The 19817-nt window shown below is 32.3% G+C and overlaps 1 protein-coding gene across 1 annotated transcript in view; it reads left to right on the forward strand.

Moving 5' to 3' along the window:
- LOC108903171 overlaps positions 1-19817 on the forward strand; it is a 146450-nt gene that overhangs the window by 49881 nt on the left and 76752 nt on the right. The window lies entirely within an intron of this gene.

A 19817-nucleotide genomic window follows, 5' to 3' on the forward strand; every position in this document is an offset into this window, starting at 1 on the left:
GCCATCAAGGAGGACATTCCCTACGGTATTCCGCAACTTAGCTGCAACCGCCACTTTTCGAAAGGCACCGGGTCAAGGACGTCCCAGGATTAATAGGGAAGCGGAGGTCCTTGACGCTATTGAACAAGATCCTACGACTAGCATACGGAACATTTCAAGGCAAATAAATGTTCCTCGGCCAACGGTACTACATATCTTAAAGATTTCCTTAACAGAATTGATTAGATGTGCTACTAACATTTCAGGTTGGAAGAATATTAAAGCGACAAGGTCTACATGCCTATCACTATCGACGTGTACATGGCTTGATACCAGAAGATTTTGCGCCACGTATGCAATTTTGTCGCTGGATTTTGTCGCTGGACAACGAGCAAGCTTCCAAAATTTTGTGGTGTGACGAAGCTACTTTTACCCGAAATGGAAAATTAAATTTTCATAATTCTCATTATTGGGAAGAAGAGAACCCACATGTTGTTCGGAGAACAAACTTCCAGCAACGGTTTTCCATAAATTTATGGGCGGGAATAATTCACGACACTCTGATTGGACCTATTGAAATTCCACAACGTCTCAATTCAAATCTTTATTTAAACTTACTTCAAGAAAATCTTCCCCAAATTCTCGATGATCTGCCTCTAAATTTACGACGTAACATGTTTTTTCAACACGATGGAGCCCCGGCACATAGTGGTCGCAATGTTCTAAATTTCCTAAACGAAAATTTCGCTGGACGGTGGATAGGGAGGCACGGACCGGTAGCTTGGCCGCCGCGTTCTCCCGACCTAACCCCGCTGGACTTCTTTTTCTGGGGATATCTAAATCAAAAAGTTTACGCCACCGAAGTCGATACCCGTGAGGAATTGCTGCAGCGTATCAATGATGCAGCCAATGAAATTCGTCAAAACCGTTTTAGCATCTTAATAGCTTCGAGAAGTGTTACACGTAGGGCAAGACTTTGTATCAGAGAAGGTGGAGGGTTTTTTGAACAGTTTTTAAAATAGCTTGTTGTCTGTTATCAAAATTAAGTTTCCATCTTATGATCCCTTCGAAAAGTGACGGTTGCAGCTAAATTGCGGAATACAGTGAGGAATGTCCTCCTTGATGTCAGCCTTCTGTTTGGAAACCTTCTGCCGTACTCGCGTTCTGCCGCGCAGCATTACCATCGCAAAAGCCATAAACAAATCATCATATCATAATTGTTCTACATCAATAATGTGTATTACTGATTACGTATTAAATTATTATTATTTTTTTTTGTTTAAATTACTATGAAATTGACCAAAGTGGGATTAATTCAAGAGCGATTTTCTCAGAAACCGTTAAAGATAACGATTTGAAACAAGAGTACCTTTTTAACGTAAAACAGTTCGGGAAAACGGAATTTGCTGTCCAATTTGTTAAAAAGTCAAAGATGAAAAAGTTACACACGCAAAGTACCAAGGGCCCCCCCGTACCCACCCCAATGGACCTTGTGGAAATAAATGGATTAGTCCATCAAATTGCTCATCAAAATTTAGCTGTGTATACCAAATTTCATTCATTTATCACAACGCGATTGAGAGATATTGCAAAAAAATGATTTCCATTCCTCCCTCTTCAATGGGTCCCTGTGCCCTTAGGAAGCATTTCCGGACCCATGTTCATATGAACTTTTTTACTTAGTTTTGATCATAGAATCGGCCTGTTCGGGGTTGGCAGCTAATTATGAGACACCCTGTATTACTACTTGCATTTCTGCCATGCATAGAGTGCTTCCTATTCATATTCAAAAAATGCCCAGTATGTGCATTTACAATGTTTTACTAAAATTTACAGGTATACTTCCACTGACATTAGAGAATGGTTCATTCCGAAATAATATAAGGCGTTAAAATTTGAAAAGTCTGTATACTTGCTATGATTACTTTAGATAATTGAATAAACTGTTAAAATTTAAAATTAGTAACTTTTGCATACTGTTCCATAATCACGAAAAAATAAATTTTTATTTTTTCCAAACAATAAATAATTAAAACAAAAACCCATTGTCAGCGGCCATCTTTTAACGGTCATAACTTTTCCACGATTATGCAGTGACAGAGGGGAATATAGAGATCATGGTTTAACCAAACGCTATAAAAAACTATATGCTATAAATTAGATATAGATCAAGCATATAAAAGAAAAAAGTAGTCTGTTCCTTTGATCAGACTTTCTTATGTTTTCTGATCCGCTGAACACGAAACTGAAGTCAGTTTAACACCAACATCCTTCATTTTCGAGAAAAAATCGCTCAAAAAAATGCATTATATACTTGCAAATATGATTAAGGATTGTAGCGTCGCCTGAGAAATTGGTCCGTATGCCCGATTCCATAAGCCCTTCCTTCACGAAACTGAAGTCAGTTAAGCACCAGCACCGAGCATTTTCGAAAAAATGCCCACTCGATTAATAAAAAGTGGTGTCTTATTAATATATCAGGCGTTGTGCTATTCAAGGTAATCTTTGGTAGTTTTTTGTTTAATTATCTTTTTGCCTTCAACATTTATGTAGTGGGTTTATCTCTTTTTACCTCTAACCTTCCAATGTATTTCCAACATCCAGTACAACATTAGTCTGCTATCATATTCACGCCTCACTTACCCTCAGACATGTTTTCAATTTCCTTTGAATCTTGGTTAAATCGTTCACCTTGCTCACCGCTGTAGCCACTTTTCGGGGAAGTAATTTTCATGAAAGTCCATAAAGTGCACTTTCAGGGTCATTAAACATACAAGTTCTATGAAATTCTTCACCATTTCCGCGATTAGAGTGTTATAGCTGACTCTTGTGATTGTGATGTTTAGTACAAAATGTTCATCACGCAACATTTTACGAATTTAAAGTTCGTTCCATGTACTCTCTTTTACTTTAGCTGCACTGATTTCAGGAAATTTATTTCCCAAGTCCCTGTAACACTCACTTACCTTGTTCCAAGCTTTAACAAATAGTTTTATTAGTTTAAGATTTATTTGTAGTGACAGAAGTACAACCTTGGATGGACATTGGCAAAAGTACTCGACGATTTGTGGAGATTTCAAAATTATTATTATTATCTTGGGACAGCAATCATGACTTACCAAGTATCCCTATTTGTTGTGTTTATGGGACAGCAGAAATAGAAAGAATCACTGTAAGTAAAAAATTTGACCTAACCGAGGAGATTTGGTGGGTGCTGATGCTAAACTGAATATGGTAATACATTCTGTCAAAAAAGTATCCGGAATTTGTCATTTAAAAATTCCGCGTAAGGTAGATTTAAATTTCTTTTTTGATGGAAAGTTGGTAGCACTGGACTGTACTGTTTCGCGAAGTTTGCGCGTGATCTGTCGAGTAGTTTGTTTACAGCTGTTCACCTGAAGTGTGTTCCTCGTGTGTGTGTGTGTGTTTTTAATGTGGATAATGTTATTGAGCAAAGACTTTTGTGTTATGAATGGAATTTCTTGCGCAGAATCGTTGAAAATGTTGGGAAAGACGTTCGGTAATTCACTTTTTATCGAAAACTCAAGCAACCGAATGGTACAAACATGGTCGAGAGTAGTTGATGATTTGCCACGATCTGGTTGCCATTCAACTTACGTTGAAGTGTTAGGAAATGGTGTTTGCAAATCAATTCCCACCATTTTAGTTAGCAAAAGACTTATGGAAGGACAATTCTTGGATTTTGCACTACGATAATGCACCATCACACAAAGCGATAATTGTTAATGAATTTACTCAAAGTACCACTTCGAGGAACACGTTTTGAATCAATGGAAGCCATAAAACAAAAATCGTTGAAGAACTTGAAGTCCATACCGGAATATACATGTAAAAGTGCTTTGACGACTGGATTTTCGCTGGAAGAAGTCCATTGCTTGAAATGGAGCCTATTTTGAATTAGACGAAATAAATTTTGATTATTAATTGAATATATTGTGTTTCTACATACAGTGATTCATTGCCTTTTTCGTTGTCAAAATAGTTTTTGTTCACTGACAGTTTTAAATTTCAATCAATGCTACAGTTGTATTTTCCCAATTTCCCCTACATTATTCAGTTCTTGCTACCAAATTTTTAAAATTGAAAAATAATTTTTTCCTAGCCATAATTGAAAAAAATTAATTTAAAAACGGGAAACTAGTGGCGTGCAACCATCGTTAATCCGCTTTTAAAACTGAAACGTCTTGCTATAAAATTTATTTGAGACGCTTGGTGCTTCGATTGCAGGTGTGATTACACTGAGTACAACATAAAAAATATTAATGAAATCATTCATTCGTGTAAAAGAAACCAATAAATTGTTCGAAAACAAATAAAATACAACTGTATTTTGTTCCACAATAATTGTCGAGGCCTATAAAGTGGATCTAAAACTTTTTTCTTCTATTTAAAAAAAACTTTAGTTTTTCTTTATTTGCAAAATAAAAATGTCTTTCTGCCAGGCAGAAAAAACCCTTTGTAAATGGCTTTTAAAATGTTTTTTTTCTGACGCGCATAATGTATTTTTAATAACTTTAACGGTTTTCCTCTTAAAGACCAAAAGTTACATTTTTTGAAACACAACCACAATGACCATGACCCAGTTTAATAATATGGCACAATTTAACTAAATTCATCTTGCTCGTGAGTTTCAGCTAATTTGCTCATATATTTTATCATTAAATAACTTGAGTTAGATTAATAACTTTCATTAAATTTACCAGACCTTAGTAAAATTTTGTACAGAAGGTACTTGTCCTACTATCAAGGTCACCTGTTTTTGTTAGTCCTACTGTGGACTCTTTTCTTGATCTGCACATCGCGCGGAAAAGATGAGCTTGATGAAGTTGCATTCTGATTTCAAAAGGTAAAAAAATTAGATTTTCTTTCTTCTTTTTCTAAATTAAGAAGATGAAGTTTGCTATAATTAACAAATGGATTATTAAATAGAATCTGGTATCATTTCTGTCTGTAGGTGGTTATGGAGAAACATAACTTCATATTAGTGGTAAAAGAAACTTTTTAATTCGAAAAACTATACAAGGCGTGTTTCAAAGTAAACGGGACTTTTTAAAAATAAGAGCAACAAAAAGTTTTTTTTTAGCAAAATTATTTATTTATTAATTATTTATTTTATTCAAAACCGTGCATACACTTTTCGGTAGGCCAAATATTCGGCCAAACGACGATAAACGATATTTTTGAGATGCTCAATTTCAATTCCATGAATTTCAATGAAGATTTTGGTTGATTTTTGATGAATTCACGCATAGTTTTGATCGAATTTGCGGTGACCACGCATTTCGGTTGTCAGCAAGTCAGACAAATGCAAGCAAAATGAAAATGTCCACCACTGGCAGCAACACAAACGACGAGCCTTAGCTTCAACGACTGTCGTACATTTTAAAAAATTGATGGCATTTGTCTGAATTGCCGACATCCATGTATGATTCGTTGGCTTAAATCTGCTTCATTTTCTACTGGTGCTTCATTTTTTTTAACCGTGAAATATCTATTAGAAATTATTTTAAAACTAAATATGAACAAAAAAAATATAACCCGAATATGATTTATTGTGTAAAGAAAATGTAAGAGACCTTCTGTATTAAAAATATGACAGTAAATTAAACGCGCCTATCAATATTTCTGAAAATTCAGTGGAGTAGTTTTTTTGAGAGTTTTAATGGCAAAGATCCCCTGAATCTCCGTCACTGCTTGATAGATTTATACAGAAATATACTGAATTATTACTTTTAATTAGTTACATCATGTCCCCAAGTTTCGTCAAAATACGTCAAACAACTTCAGAGATAATTGAAAAAATGTGATATTTTTTAAAAACTTTAACGCCCTCTATTTTGGAAACCAGTAACTTTAGGGCCCTGGTTTATTAAGGCGTTTGGACCTAAAATGACCCAAGGAATCAGCCCCTTAATTTATGACATAAACTTAGGATACATCCTGTATAAAAACACTAAACGCAAAAAAGTAGCAGAAGTATCACATCTGCAGAGATTATGATAAAATATGCCTTTTAGGCATTGAAAGTCTAAATGGTGTCTTGAATTAGAATGAGGTACATTGAAAAAATTCACAATTTTGTACAGTGTCGAGACTGTCAACCTTGCACTCGGGTAATAGTAACTCAAGGGAATGTCCTATAGGTGGATATAATCCATTTGTCTTAGGCCCCATATTCTTTAAATAGTGTTTTCCGCAAAGACAAATAATTTCAAACATTTAATAACTGAAAAAACTAAAGCTTATCAAATAATAGGAATGTTATGTCATGCCACCTGAGTATTTTCAAAGACGCCGCAGTAAAACGAATAAACAAGTGCAAAAAACGATCAAACCATCTACGAAAATACTAACTTTTTTATATATAATTCCACATGTAAATATTCTTATAACATTTACTTGCTTAGTCCTACATATAAAATTGTTTACTTTTATTTATAAGTACGTGAAAATAATTGTTAAAATGTGGGGTTAGAATAACAGCAAACGCATGTTCTACAAACGCTTTTTTTTAGTTATTATTTTATTTGAGTAAATTTAAATGGTAACAATGAATAAACAAGGATCAAACATCAAGGATTTTATGTTTGTGCTTACTTTTGTTCTACACGTTTTACTTTTAAAGATTTCAGTACCTAAAAACGCCAGAAATTTCACTATTTCTCGGCCAGGAATATGGCCACCAATAAACGTGATCTAAAGTTCTTTATACATTTTCAATACCTGACTGAAAAAATTAGATGTCGCCCCACGGTCTTCCAAATTATCAATAAATCACAATTATTCAGTAATAATTTAATAACATTAAATTGTCGCATATGTATGACCTTAATTTAGACTTTGTATAACTAAATTTAATTCAAATAGTATTTGTAAATATTAAAATAATGCCACTGACATTTTCCCTACTGCATGTAACAGATGTGTAATGTATTATTTTTACATAGAGACAAGAAAAACTACTATAAAGCAAATTATTTATTATAATTATTAATAATTACATGCTAATTCTCATTACTACTTTTTTTCTTTTTTCATTTTTAAGAGTCAATAGAGAGAAACCGTAAGTCCGAAGGTAAAATTACAGTACGTCAATTATAAATAAAAGTATGTTTGACTTTGAAACTGTTATTTTATAGTCAAGGTCACTTGAATTATTTGTAATTAAAATAATAAACACCATAAGTGCAATGTCATCAAGATTATAAAGGAAAGAGTTGTGTATATAAACATAGAATTCGGTATAAAATCAATAAAACCTATTTGTGTGTGTTATAAATTCAAAAAATTAAATTAAAATAATAATAAAAATTGCCTTAGAGTACTGAAAATTAAAAAAATTAACAAATTTTTAAGAGCACATTGTTTTCTTAATATTTCATTTATTTCATTTTGTTTACGTTTATGTTTATATTTACTTACATTTGTAATCAATTCCTTTTTTAAATTATTTGATGGATTATACGAAAACTTACCTTAGTTGAACTGAATACAATTGCGTAGAACCAAATTCTTCCACAATTCTGAAACAAAAGCAGAAAACAAGTCAATACCCTGCATTATAAAGATTAACGAGAGATTTATTAAAAAAATATATTAGTCAGGTTGTGTAAATCCCAGATGATTCATACATGATACATCACTTTGATTTTTTTTATTCGTGAGGCAGAACAGTATTACGTAGTAACTTTTTTTACTGTATATTTAAATATGACAAATAACACTGATTGAAATTCAAAGAAATTAATATACAGGGTATTTTCAAAAAAAGTAAAACATGGTTTAGCTTAAAAGAACACGTTTTGCATAAAAAGAAAAGGTATAATAGACAAATTTTACACAGATTTTCTACTAGGTAATGCATGTGCAACTTCTCAACAATTTCGAAAATTTCTGCCTTTTGGAGGAGGTTAATAAGTACCCTATAGGTTATTTTTTGCTACAAAATTACATTTACATCCATATAAAGTTTCCACGTTGCAAGAATTATTACCATTAAATAATGAAAAAAGAGAAACTATTGTAACTGGTTGAACAACAACTTAAATGATGACAATCTTTTAAATAGGAGTTTGGGTAGCTATACCTGTATATCGGCGAAGAATAATTGGACCTATTTTCTTTGAAGTGAGTGTGCTGAGTGATACAGACAACACATTTTGCAGCCATTTTTAAATCATGCCAAATTGCACAATGGTTACCTTCAAGAAGATGGAGCAAAGCACACACACAGCTAACACAATACTGGAGTTCCTAAGAGAATTCTATGACGATCGCATATGGCCTCCACGATCTGCGGACCTAACTCCCTTAGATTATTATCTCTTTGGATCATTAAAAAAAATCCATATATGTAAACCATTTACACACACACACCATGTGGATGAAGTAAAGGAAATCATAACAAATAAATTATCTAATATACAGGGTGTCCGCAAATTTCACCGACAACGTTTAACTGCATATTCGCGACGATAAATAAATACGATCTACGAAAAAAAGTTAAATAAAAACTTTTTGGTTTTTGAGTTACAGGTCTTCAAGGTTGTCAAAAATAAAATTAATTTAATTAATAACTTCATAACCCTTTTACCGATCGAGTTAAAATTTGGCACATTTATTTGGACTAAGGTATATTATTTTTTAAATCTTTAGTCAAATCGATATACTGGGTGATAGTTTTCTCCGGTGACCTCTCCCTTTTAGCGGTCAAAACTTTTACTGTGGTCGTATTTTTTTAAAACAGGAAGCAACATTGAAAAGGTCGTTTTATTTAAAAAAATATATGAAGTTATTAATTAAATTAGTTTTATTTTAAACAACTTGTAACTCAAACACCAAAAATGTTTTATTTAACTCTTTTCTCATAGACCGTATTTATTTATCGTCGTGAATATGGAGTCAAATGTTGTGGGTGAAATCTGTGGACACCCTGTATATTACAGAAAATCAATTACATAATGTATTTAACAGTTTAAGAAAACGAGTAATCTATGTATACAGAACGGCAGACATTTTGAACAGTCATTATAAATAAATTGCGATTAAAAATATTAAATATTTTTATTCTTCATATCAATGTTTAAATATTTGTTAGAAACTATAACAAATTAATCACAAAAAATATTATTACTGGTAGGGACAGAATTTTGGTCAAAATTAAAAATACATATTAACTTTCTTAACTTTAAACCAATTATTATTTTAAATTTTCTTACAGGTAACATGTTCTTTTTATTTAGAATTTAAGAAATTTTGAATCAATTTTTTATTAGCATTTTGAAATGAGGAAAGTAAACGTAAATTCATTTAAAAATTGTTACTTTTATTTTGAAGTTCGCATAAAAAAAACAAGATAGATAAATAATTGTTAAAAATCGATTTTTATGTTAGTTTTATATAATAATTATAAAAGACAAAATAAATTAGGACAGAAATCATAATTCGGTTTTAGCGTCCCAAAAAAAAATAAATATACATCTTAATTTTATACAAGTTTAAAATACAACCCCCTTTCGGAGGGTGGTAAGGAGGTGCTAGCGGGCAAGAGAGGGGTTAAATTCATTTTTTGTAGTCATTTTCGGTTTCAGCATCCCAAAAAACATAAAAATACGCATACATTTTAATTTTGACCAAAAATTTAAAATGTAACCCCCTTCAGGGGGTGGTGAGGGGTACTAGCAGGATAACGGGCAATTGAAATCATGTTTTATGGTCATACTCGGTTTCAGCGACCCCAAAAACCTAAGAATAGTGGGGTCTACCCTGTGGTTCATGATTTTTTTGTGTGCCTGAAATTAATGCCAACATTCTGCTATTTATGTTGCATTTTTGAGATTAAAATGAATACGTGACCCTATTGCCATTGCACTTAATCCGCTACTGAACGAAGTAAATCACTGTCAGTGTTGCCAACTACAAAGTGTGAAAATAATAGGAGAGCGGAACACAAAATATTTGTAAGTATCGACGCCATCAATCATTCTGCATCTGTCGGTATAATGTACCTATTAATTTTTGCATAAAATATTTTCCTTAATTATTAAAGTCCTGTCATACGGACCTATTTCATTCCAATCTCCCATAACACACATAATATTGGGACACCCCGTACAGTAAACCATTCTCTCTCACGACCGAAAATGCATGACTGATCGCACGATACCCGAACAAATTTGCTATTCACTTGCATTTCTTTCATTCGCCCTGATTATTTTCTGCAGCAACTCGTACATTTTCACACACATTCCTCCACACGCCATCGGCCTAAATATAGGCGATACGACAAAAGAGAAACACAGAGCTTTCGGCCGTCCTATAAAATTTCCACAACGCTTTTGTACTCTCGTTCAAATAATGAATACAGCAGACAATTATCCAACGTCTGTTGCCGGGCACTAATTACTGGCCGAGTCACGAAGACCGACCGCCCTTCTTTTCAGTCCGTCGAAGGGGCCAATCAGGTGAAAAACGTGTTTTTAATTTTGGTTGTACATTACGTTCGCTACAGAGATCGACTTTCTTACAGGATCAGTTGATCAGGAATGTTTCAGGTCGTGCTATATGGGTCTGCACAGGATGTGCTAATCAAAACACTTTTAATTGTTTGAAACAAAGGTATAGTCGAGATGTTACGGTTTTTGATTTTTACGAAAAATTGAACTGTGAAAACCATATCTCGATATCCTATTTAGTTTAAGGGATGCAGGACCATTTTCATCCTTGATAGTTTGTTTTATGACGAATAATTTCAATTCTATTCAATTATCTGGGTAGAATACATGGTCCAGGTCCAGGGAACCAAGGGTTTCGCCTCCGAATTCTTTCGGATAGAACCGATTGACGTAAAACTTGGACTGTAAGTAGAAAATAGCTCAAGAAACAAAAGTTATATAGTGCCGATGAGCACTTTTGAGGGGTTGAAAAATAAAATATTGAAAATAACTCCAGGAATCGATAAAACAATCAATTTTAAGCAAAAAGTATCTTATGAACATTATTCGATAAGTCAATATTTTCTGAGTTATTGGTGATTAGAAATGTACATTTTTTATTAAAAAATACGTTTTTCAGTAGTTTTTCTCGAATAACTCGGAAAATAGACATTCTGTGAAAAGAAAACATCACGAAGAAAATGAAGCTTATAGAAAATGAAAAAGATTGATTTTGTCTTCATGTATGTAGGTGCAATAGGTGCTGAGATACGGCTGGTTGAAGATAATTTCATGTCCGCCAGAAACTAAATTGGAAGCATTTAACGCAAAATAACAAAAGAATTCTATTTTTCAAGAAAAATGCACAGAACATTTCTTAAAGTACTTTAAATCAGTACAAAAACAGATGAATTTTTCACGAGATTTAAAATTAAAAGTAATCTTCTACAATTTACATTTCTTTGAAAATATTAAGTTTTGATTGAAAAATTTTTTTTTATTCCAAAAAAATTACATATTTTTGAAAATAACTAAAAATAAAAAAGATACAAAAAATATTCAAGAGGACAAAGGTTTAAATTTTTTTTCACATAATATTTTGTTTTTTTTGTAGGATAAAAATTAACAGAGATATCGCTGCTTGAAGTTTGCAGTTGAGGGCTAAGGTCATGTTTTCAAACCCTTTAACCTCAAAAATCTCAAAAATAACGGGTTAAAAAATATTTAATTTTACAGTACTTTTAGCTGTCGAAATTTTCCGTAAAACCGTTTTTGGATCGTCTTAATAACTTTAAAATTAAGGAAGTTATCGTTAAAAAACCGATCTATCCGAAAATATTCGGAGGTTTTACCCTGTTTTCCCCTTTAATCCTTGGAATAACAATGCCGTGGCAGTATTTTTCAGTCAAAAACCCTTCTTTCAAATGATACATTACTTAAAAGGAAATTTTACGCAAGTAAACACACTGAAAACTGGAAGTTGTAGAGAAATTTCGCGTAGACCACCTGGTTCTATTCAAAGAAATTATCAAATATCACAAAAAAAAAAGAATCAAACACATTGAACATACTTTTTCTTATTAACGATCAAGATATGGGGCTGTCAGTCACTTTCGCCATTAATTTTCCTTGAGAATCTATTTTTCTTATATTTTTCGACGTTAAACATTTACGAAAGTAAAAGCTCCTTGTTTGATGAACAAATTATTTTCGACATGTTATAATGGCATGGAATTCGAACTGAAACTGGTATTTTCAGTCATGGTAACGCCTTAAATTATTATGGTATAACCCACAGCTAAATATAATACATTACACAACATTGCGAAATATGTATACTTGAATACGATTAAACATTTTTCTATTGATCAGTTGATAGATCGATTAAACTTGTCAGTATAGGATTAAAATTCATTTATAAAAAATATCAGAATAAAATACCTACCATATAATTTAACTTGATTAACAAATTAGTTACATTCATCTTCTTGCACGGGATAGTCTTTCCACTTTTTCCGTTTAGTTTAGTAGTTTAAAAATAGTAGGCCATGGTATACGGGAATATGTATAATAAACTAATCAGTGTCTTTGAATGGGTATTTCTCTTGATATTTCTTCACGTAACATTCATTCATGTAACGCTATTGCCCCAACAGTTAAATAAACTATTTTGGAGGCGTCACGTTTCGAAATATTTATTTTAAAACACACTTTTAACTGTTGCGAAAAAAATATTGTATGCATCACGTGCCGTAAAAGTGTTTTACGTCCTCGAGGTGTGACTACCGTCACATTTCGTGCATAAAGATCACTTTTAACACTTCAGTGTATAACAAGCCATTTAATTCGTAATAGTATGTTAACAATAACAATAGGTAAGATAACATTTCGGTGACGACTTAAATACGTTCAATTTAAACCAATTTTAGGTGATTTAATATTATTTAGTAGATATCTGTGAACTACAATGAATCTTTTAATCTCGAAAGTGATATTTCAGCGACAGAGACTTAATAGTTATTTATTGTATAAGTGTTTTAAGGAGCTTTTTATCCACGCAAGAATGGTTAAACGCGAAAACGTAGTTCGAGTATTGTATTTTTTAAAAAAGAAAAAATATTAGTGTTATGCGTTCTGAAAATGATGGCAACAATGCTACAAGGGTTGTTATTAACGGAAAGGAAGTTAAATGTGATAAAACAAAAAACGAAATGCCTATTATTATAAATGTAAATGTTAATAAGTAAATAAATTAAATTTTATTTATTATAGGACATTATTCTACTAACGAAATAAAGTTATTTTATTCCATTAGTGGATAAAGTATCACTTTAGACGGTTCATATTTGTGGATAAAAGTCCGATTATAAGGTGATTATGGATAGAGTAAATTATTAAATTAAAATAATCAAGTTGTGTCAGCAAATGTTCATTTGTTTTTGTTAGAAGAATAAAAAGTGCATTTAATCTCTGAAGGATTAGAAGTGATATTTATCTCTATCTACGAAGATTAATTGTAAATAAAGAAACTGACTACTCCTTACAGGAAGCTACGAAAGAAGGTCTGTCACTCAAATACCACCGATATGGAAAACTGATGACACATAGACTAGAAACAACAAAGAGAGAGCAATGGTCTTGCTAATTGCCTTGAGATCATTTTCACACCGAACAAAATGCTAGTTGCAAGAAGTAGAAAAGTATGCAAAGATATAGCACCAGTTACACCTAATGAAGTAGCAGAATAAATAAAAATTAATAAGAACCCATGAGGGTTACAATCTTCGATTTAATAGCACGGCAAATCCTAAAACAACTGACAACAAAAGACATATGTTAATGTTATATGTTAACTTACTTGATCAATGCAAATGCAAAGCAATTGAAAGTGGCTGATATGATAATTCTATCCAAACCACCAAATGAATCATACTGATCCACCTCTTTTCTGTCTACGATATCGATATTATTCCAAAAACTACGCCTCAAGAGATTATAATCAATCATTGAAGCAGAAAAACTAATTCCCGATCACCAATTTGGATTGAGTAATTTGTACTCAACATTAAATCAAATATACAAGAATCATCAGTATCACGAAAAAGCACAAGAAAAAGAACAACTCATCAGCATTGATTGATGTACAAATTTTTCATAAATCTGACGTAATATCATAATACCAAAACAGCATAAAGATATAGAGAGGTACTGTGAAAAATACTGCACAAACACATCAACCCAGAAGCCATTCAAAATTAGATAATCATGAATGACACACAAGAAAACCTATGGGCAATTTGTCTATAAAACCTTGAACAATCTATCAGAAACATTAGACTTTAAGTTTTCTGTGTATTTAAGAGCAGTCTAATGGTTGGTTATTCATGACCAGTATTAACATAATTTCTGGATTAAAATAAAATATACTAAGGTATTAAGTGTACCTTTAATTCCGAGAACCGAAGATCACCTAAAGGATTAAAGAAGGTATTTTTATCATCTCTCTAACAACTCTCAAGTTACCCTGACAGCCAACTGAACCACATTTATTATTTATTATTTTTTCTTCTTCGTCTTCTTTAGCCTGTAATGCTTAAAGCTTTTGATTATACCTAATAGATGATTAATTTAATGAATTTTAAAATGGTAACAATTACCAACACATACGTAATTTCCTGACTCACACGATGAATTTAAAATTATAATTTTTCACACTTTAAAGATCCGCGTTCGAAGATAACGGGCTATAAACATTTAATTTTTTCCAAGAATTCAGTAGACGCTATTTCCAGCTTTGCTTTATTGTTTGTTGTATCTACGTAAGGCATTGAAAGAATATAGATACTACAACATGATCCCTCCGCTTGTACCAAATCTAATTAATATTCTAATAGTGATATGTATCCTAACAATGACTTCTTATTAGAATAGCAGAAGTTCATTCACACGCATTGTTTAAATTTGAATAAATAATTGCATTATTACTATAATTTAATAATGTAATGGTTAAGAAAAAACTAATGGTCTCAAGCACTTGTTTAACCTACATCTCACAGATTTTTCAAGATTTTGCATTACAATGAACTTATGAATCCCAGTTTCTAATTGTAAGAATCAAAGTCCGCTAGTCGATATAAATACGATAAAATCCAGCTATGCTTGTTTAAGCTTTTAAATTGAAACATTATGTGTTCAATTAATTAAACATTATGTTTTAAATTAATTAAAATTTCAAATACTTTGCGTGGGCTGCAGCAAATTGTTTTAGATGACTCGTTACTGAGGGAATGTCTATATTCTTAAGCTATATCAGATGGTATAAATTAGCAGGCAACAGGATTATACAAGAACAAGTTGATTATTGTTGAGCATAAAAACTGTTTTAGGAATTTATAACAGGATCTCCAAAAATATACAGGGTGTCCCGCATAAGAACCGACACAAAGCAGTTGCATGCCCAAAATATTGTAATTTAACCAAACTTAACCTATATACAAAGTTGCACCTCTGAGGAGTTAGGAGGAAAAAAAAATCTCTGCAACACTTTACCGCAGAAGAACCAAATTTGGTATATGATTTAGGTTTATTACTAGTCTTCTTGACTATGATTTAAAGTTAATTGAAGCACCACAAGGTGTTCATTAGGAATGACTCACCCCTAAAATTATACCGAACTTTTTTTTTATTGACTGAATTGATTGAAAAATAGTAATATTAATTCACAAAAGAATTTAATTTAAAAATTTTTTTACTCTTGTTAATTTTAAGAAACTTTATGGTTTTCAAGAAAAAACGTATTAACTGACAAGATTTTAACAGTGTTCATTAGAAAATAACCAAAAAGTCAGTAGTAGGCAATGAATTTATATTTCAAACTTGTCAGTTAGTAATAAAGTTATTTTATTTCAACTATTGCTTCTGATTGTTGTTGAAAATGGCTGGAAAATTTACATTTAGCGAACAAGTTGATATGCTACTTGTGCTGGGTTTCTGGGAAGGAAACTGTAGAAGAAGTGTGGAAGAATATCGTAGGATATCCTTATAGAGAAACATTTTCTAATGTTAAAAAACGAGCTCGAGAGGCAAGAAAGTTTTTCAACTACTTCCCAGAACGTCCTAATGTAATAGGGGTACAAGATGAAGAAATTATTTTTCAAACAATTGAAGATGCTCCGCAAGTAAATACTAGACGTTTATCTCGACAGAGTTATCAAGATCTTTTGTAAACCGAATTCTTAATTGTAATCTACTGCATCCATATCGTGTTCAAAAAGTGCAAGTATTGTTGCCTCAAGGTAATATGGCTTGAAAGGAAATTTCAATCTGCATACGACAGAGTAAAAAAATACAGGGTGTTACATTTAAGTTAACAAAGTTATAGCTGTTTGAAGTTACCAAAATGTAACAGTAAAAATGAAACACCTAGTATTAAATGTTTTAATTTAAATGGACAAGGTCAACGGCGGCATTTGTGCCTTATCAAAGGAGTGTCGCATATGGGTTACATATATGCTTGAACTGTCGACTGTCACGCTGGGTCTTTTTTGCGTTGGCACAAATAGCGCAAAATTCAAATCTTGCGTGGATTTTGGACACCCGATAGAACATGCAAAAATGTTTTCGACAAATAAATTATTTTATTGCACTTCTGTTGAAAGGTCTGTCATTTTTGCAACTAATACAATTATTTTCAATAAGAATTCTAGGCAACTTGCAACTTTTCGATGTGGTAGACAGTAAATTAGTAGCGACAAGGACATTGTTTAAGACTGCTTCTTTCGCTGGCTCTTCAAGCGAAATTAGATTTGATTTTGCATATCGATATTCATCTGCAAGTATAGTTGCAGATGATCATCTAAAACAATGACTCGTATGCTCCTGTGGATTGCGTAACTCGGGGCATCTAACTTGAAATTTTTCTTAGGTACTAATACAGGTGAACATAATACTTTCCATTTCGGTAGCTAACAAGCAGTCAGTCATGTGTGTGTTGGTGACTTAAGCGTAGCGAATTTTTTTTTTATAGATTTCAACCATATATTTCAAGTCTCTCGTTTCGTCGTCAACAATAAAAGTTCGAGGTTTATTGGTTTTTGACTTTGGAATTTTCACTATCAACATATTGCCAATATCTTTCGCATTATCAATACTAATTTTATGAAACACATCTCTGCTGCAATGTCAAGAATTGCAACAACATAAAATTAGAAAATATCTACTATTAGTCTCTCCAATCAAAGGAATTATTGCATTAAAATTGTATCCATCATTAAATCTACAAGGTGTCCCAGTATTGGTTGGAGAAAATGGAATGGTGGACTCCTTGTTCAGTTTTTTTGGGGAAAAAGTTCCCATGAACTAAAGATCTTCTAACTAGCTTAGTTTTCTGTATACCTAAGGGATATTAAAGTTTTAAAAAAAAATATCAGACAAAACATTAATATCAATATTTTCAAGGATGTCGCAGACTAGATAGTATGGCCCCACTGTGAGGATACAAACATTTTAATAAAATTTAAAACACGTGGTGTTAAATGGGATGAGGTAAGCTCCATTTTCAATCGTAAGTATTATCTTTGGGATTTAACAGAAACGACTAATGACGTCATCAATTATATTTTTCACAGAAACATACCTAAATTTTTTCCCTGTTAAAAACCTCTATTTTTTCTTTTATTAGAGAAAGTTATAAGTAATATCGTCCTAAATAGTCTTAAAATAAATACCACCTAAAAATCACAAAAGTGGTGGAAGGATCAAATAGTCGTTGGAAAATAATTGAATGTTCGTTGTTTAAAGTGCATAAATGTCATTAAGAATAAATAAAAGGATTAAACTCGATAATTATTTAATACAGTTAAAACAAAAGGTGATGATAACAATAACTAAACTTAAAAAATGAGGCAAACGCTCATACTACATATACTGGGTGATTCAGTCATAATGTCATTAATTTTAACCACTTATTCGGAAGGCTTAATAAAGACAGAAAATCGGAAAAAACAATTTTTTACTCGACTTTTAAAAATGAAGGTAATCAACCCATAACTCCCGCTACGAGGGCGGCCCTACCAGATGCCCGGATGCTCGGAGAATTTTGTAACGTAATGTCACAAATCAGTCATCAGCTGAAACGAACAGCGTTGCCAAGTTCACATCATAATGTGTGGTTCACATTTACTGTGGGTTCCACGTTCCGCGTTAAACGTATGCAAGTAAATAAAGGAGCATGCTGCATTTTATTATAAATAATTTTAGCAATTGTATTAGCTTAGAGCGGAATGTTTTAACAAGCCTGACTTCTCGAAGTCAACTTTCGTTAAAAGAAAATAAATAAAGAAGAGGTAGTTACCTGTTTGTAGGCACACTGTATTTTATCAAATAAAAAAAGTCGGCACACTACTAAATACCCGAGTATACAAAATACACTACACACGGTTACAAAACCATTAACAATTTAAAGCGTTTATTCAAATCTACCACCCGCATTTTTCCAACCGCATCTATCATACTATACCGTGCAGCGAACGTGCAGGACATCGACAAAATGATTTAAATGTGATAGAGGCTGTTTTAAATCTATTCGAGGAGCAGCCTACTATTTCCACAAGAACAATTTCAAGGCGACTGGAGATATCACAAACCAAAGTTTGGCGGATATTGCACGAGAATTCACTCAACCCGTACCATTTTCAAAAAGTTCAAGCTTTAGAACCAGCTGATTTCCCCAATGGTCTTGAATTTTACAGTAGGTTCCTAAATCGAAGTGCAGCAGACCCTAACTTTATTAAAACAAAGTGCGGTGGACGGATGAACGCTGTTTTACTCGTACTGGCATTTTAAACAGGTAAAAAACATATTACTTCCTCAAAAACAATAAGTACCTACCTAGGTTACACCAAAGTTTATATTTACACTAAAGTTTACATTTATTATGTAAACTTTAGTTATACGCAACTGCATATTGAATAATAAATTGAAATACTAAAACTGTGTATTATTTAACATAATAAATTATAAAACGTGAAAACGTTAATAATATTAAAAATGACAAATTGTAATAACCGTACATTCGAAAACAATCATCCCTATTCAACATTCAATTTGATAACACGATTTTCCTTTGATAAAAGGCCGACAACTTTTTGCTCTACTTTGCATGGAATACGATTAGTCTAGGAGCCAAATAGGGTTCCGTTTACTAGCTATAAAAATAAACTTTTTACAGCCATTTAAACATTTAATTTGTTGATAACAATTAAACTGACCGCTTTCAGGCTTTGCGACCAAGTTTTTTAGATTCAGTAGCTCAAAGTACTAAGAATAAGTTGTTTGCAGCTGTGGCACTCTGGTTGGCCATGGCACCCTATCTGGCTTCTAGACTATAGTGCACGTGCAAATCAAAAGTGGGTTAGATAGAAGGTCAGTGACCTAGACACAGGTTAACCTAGGTCGGAAACACGTACCGAGTTGTTTATTTGTTTCCGTCCGATTGTTTTTTTATCTTCTATTACTTACAGTCAATATTTAAATACTACATACATTTCTTAAAGTTAGGTATTTTAATTGGCGCTCATTTTTTAAACATATTTGGACCCCTTAACTATCGTATAGAATTGTTATAATAACAAAGTTATTTTTTAACAACTTTTGGAGAGAATTTAGAAGTTCGAAAAATGTTGACTTTATGAACAAATAGTGTGAAGCGGTTTTGTGGGTTAGAAAGTATATCAAAGTACTAAAAAACAGTTCTCAGAAAAGCGCTTAACTTTGATAAAAGACCGTGTAAGTTGCAAAAAATATGTCCTTGATGTTCATATACCACAATATGAGCATTAAGAATATATTTCTTTTTTAAGAAATCTATTTTTTGCCTGAAGCTTG

This window comes from Anoplophora glabripennis, unplaced genomic scaffold (assembly GCF_000390285.2).
Source record: "Anoplophora glabripennis isolate ALB-LARVAE unplaced genomic scaffold, Agla_2.0 scaffold138, whole genome shotgun sequence".
NCBI lineage: Eukaryota > Metazoa > Arthropoda > Insecta > Coleoptera > Cerambycidae > Anoplophora > Anoplophora glabripennis.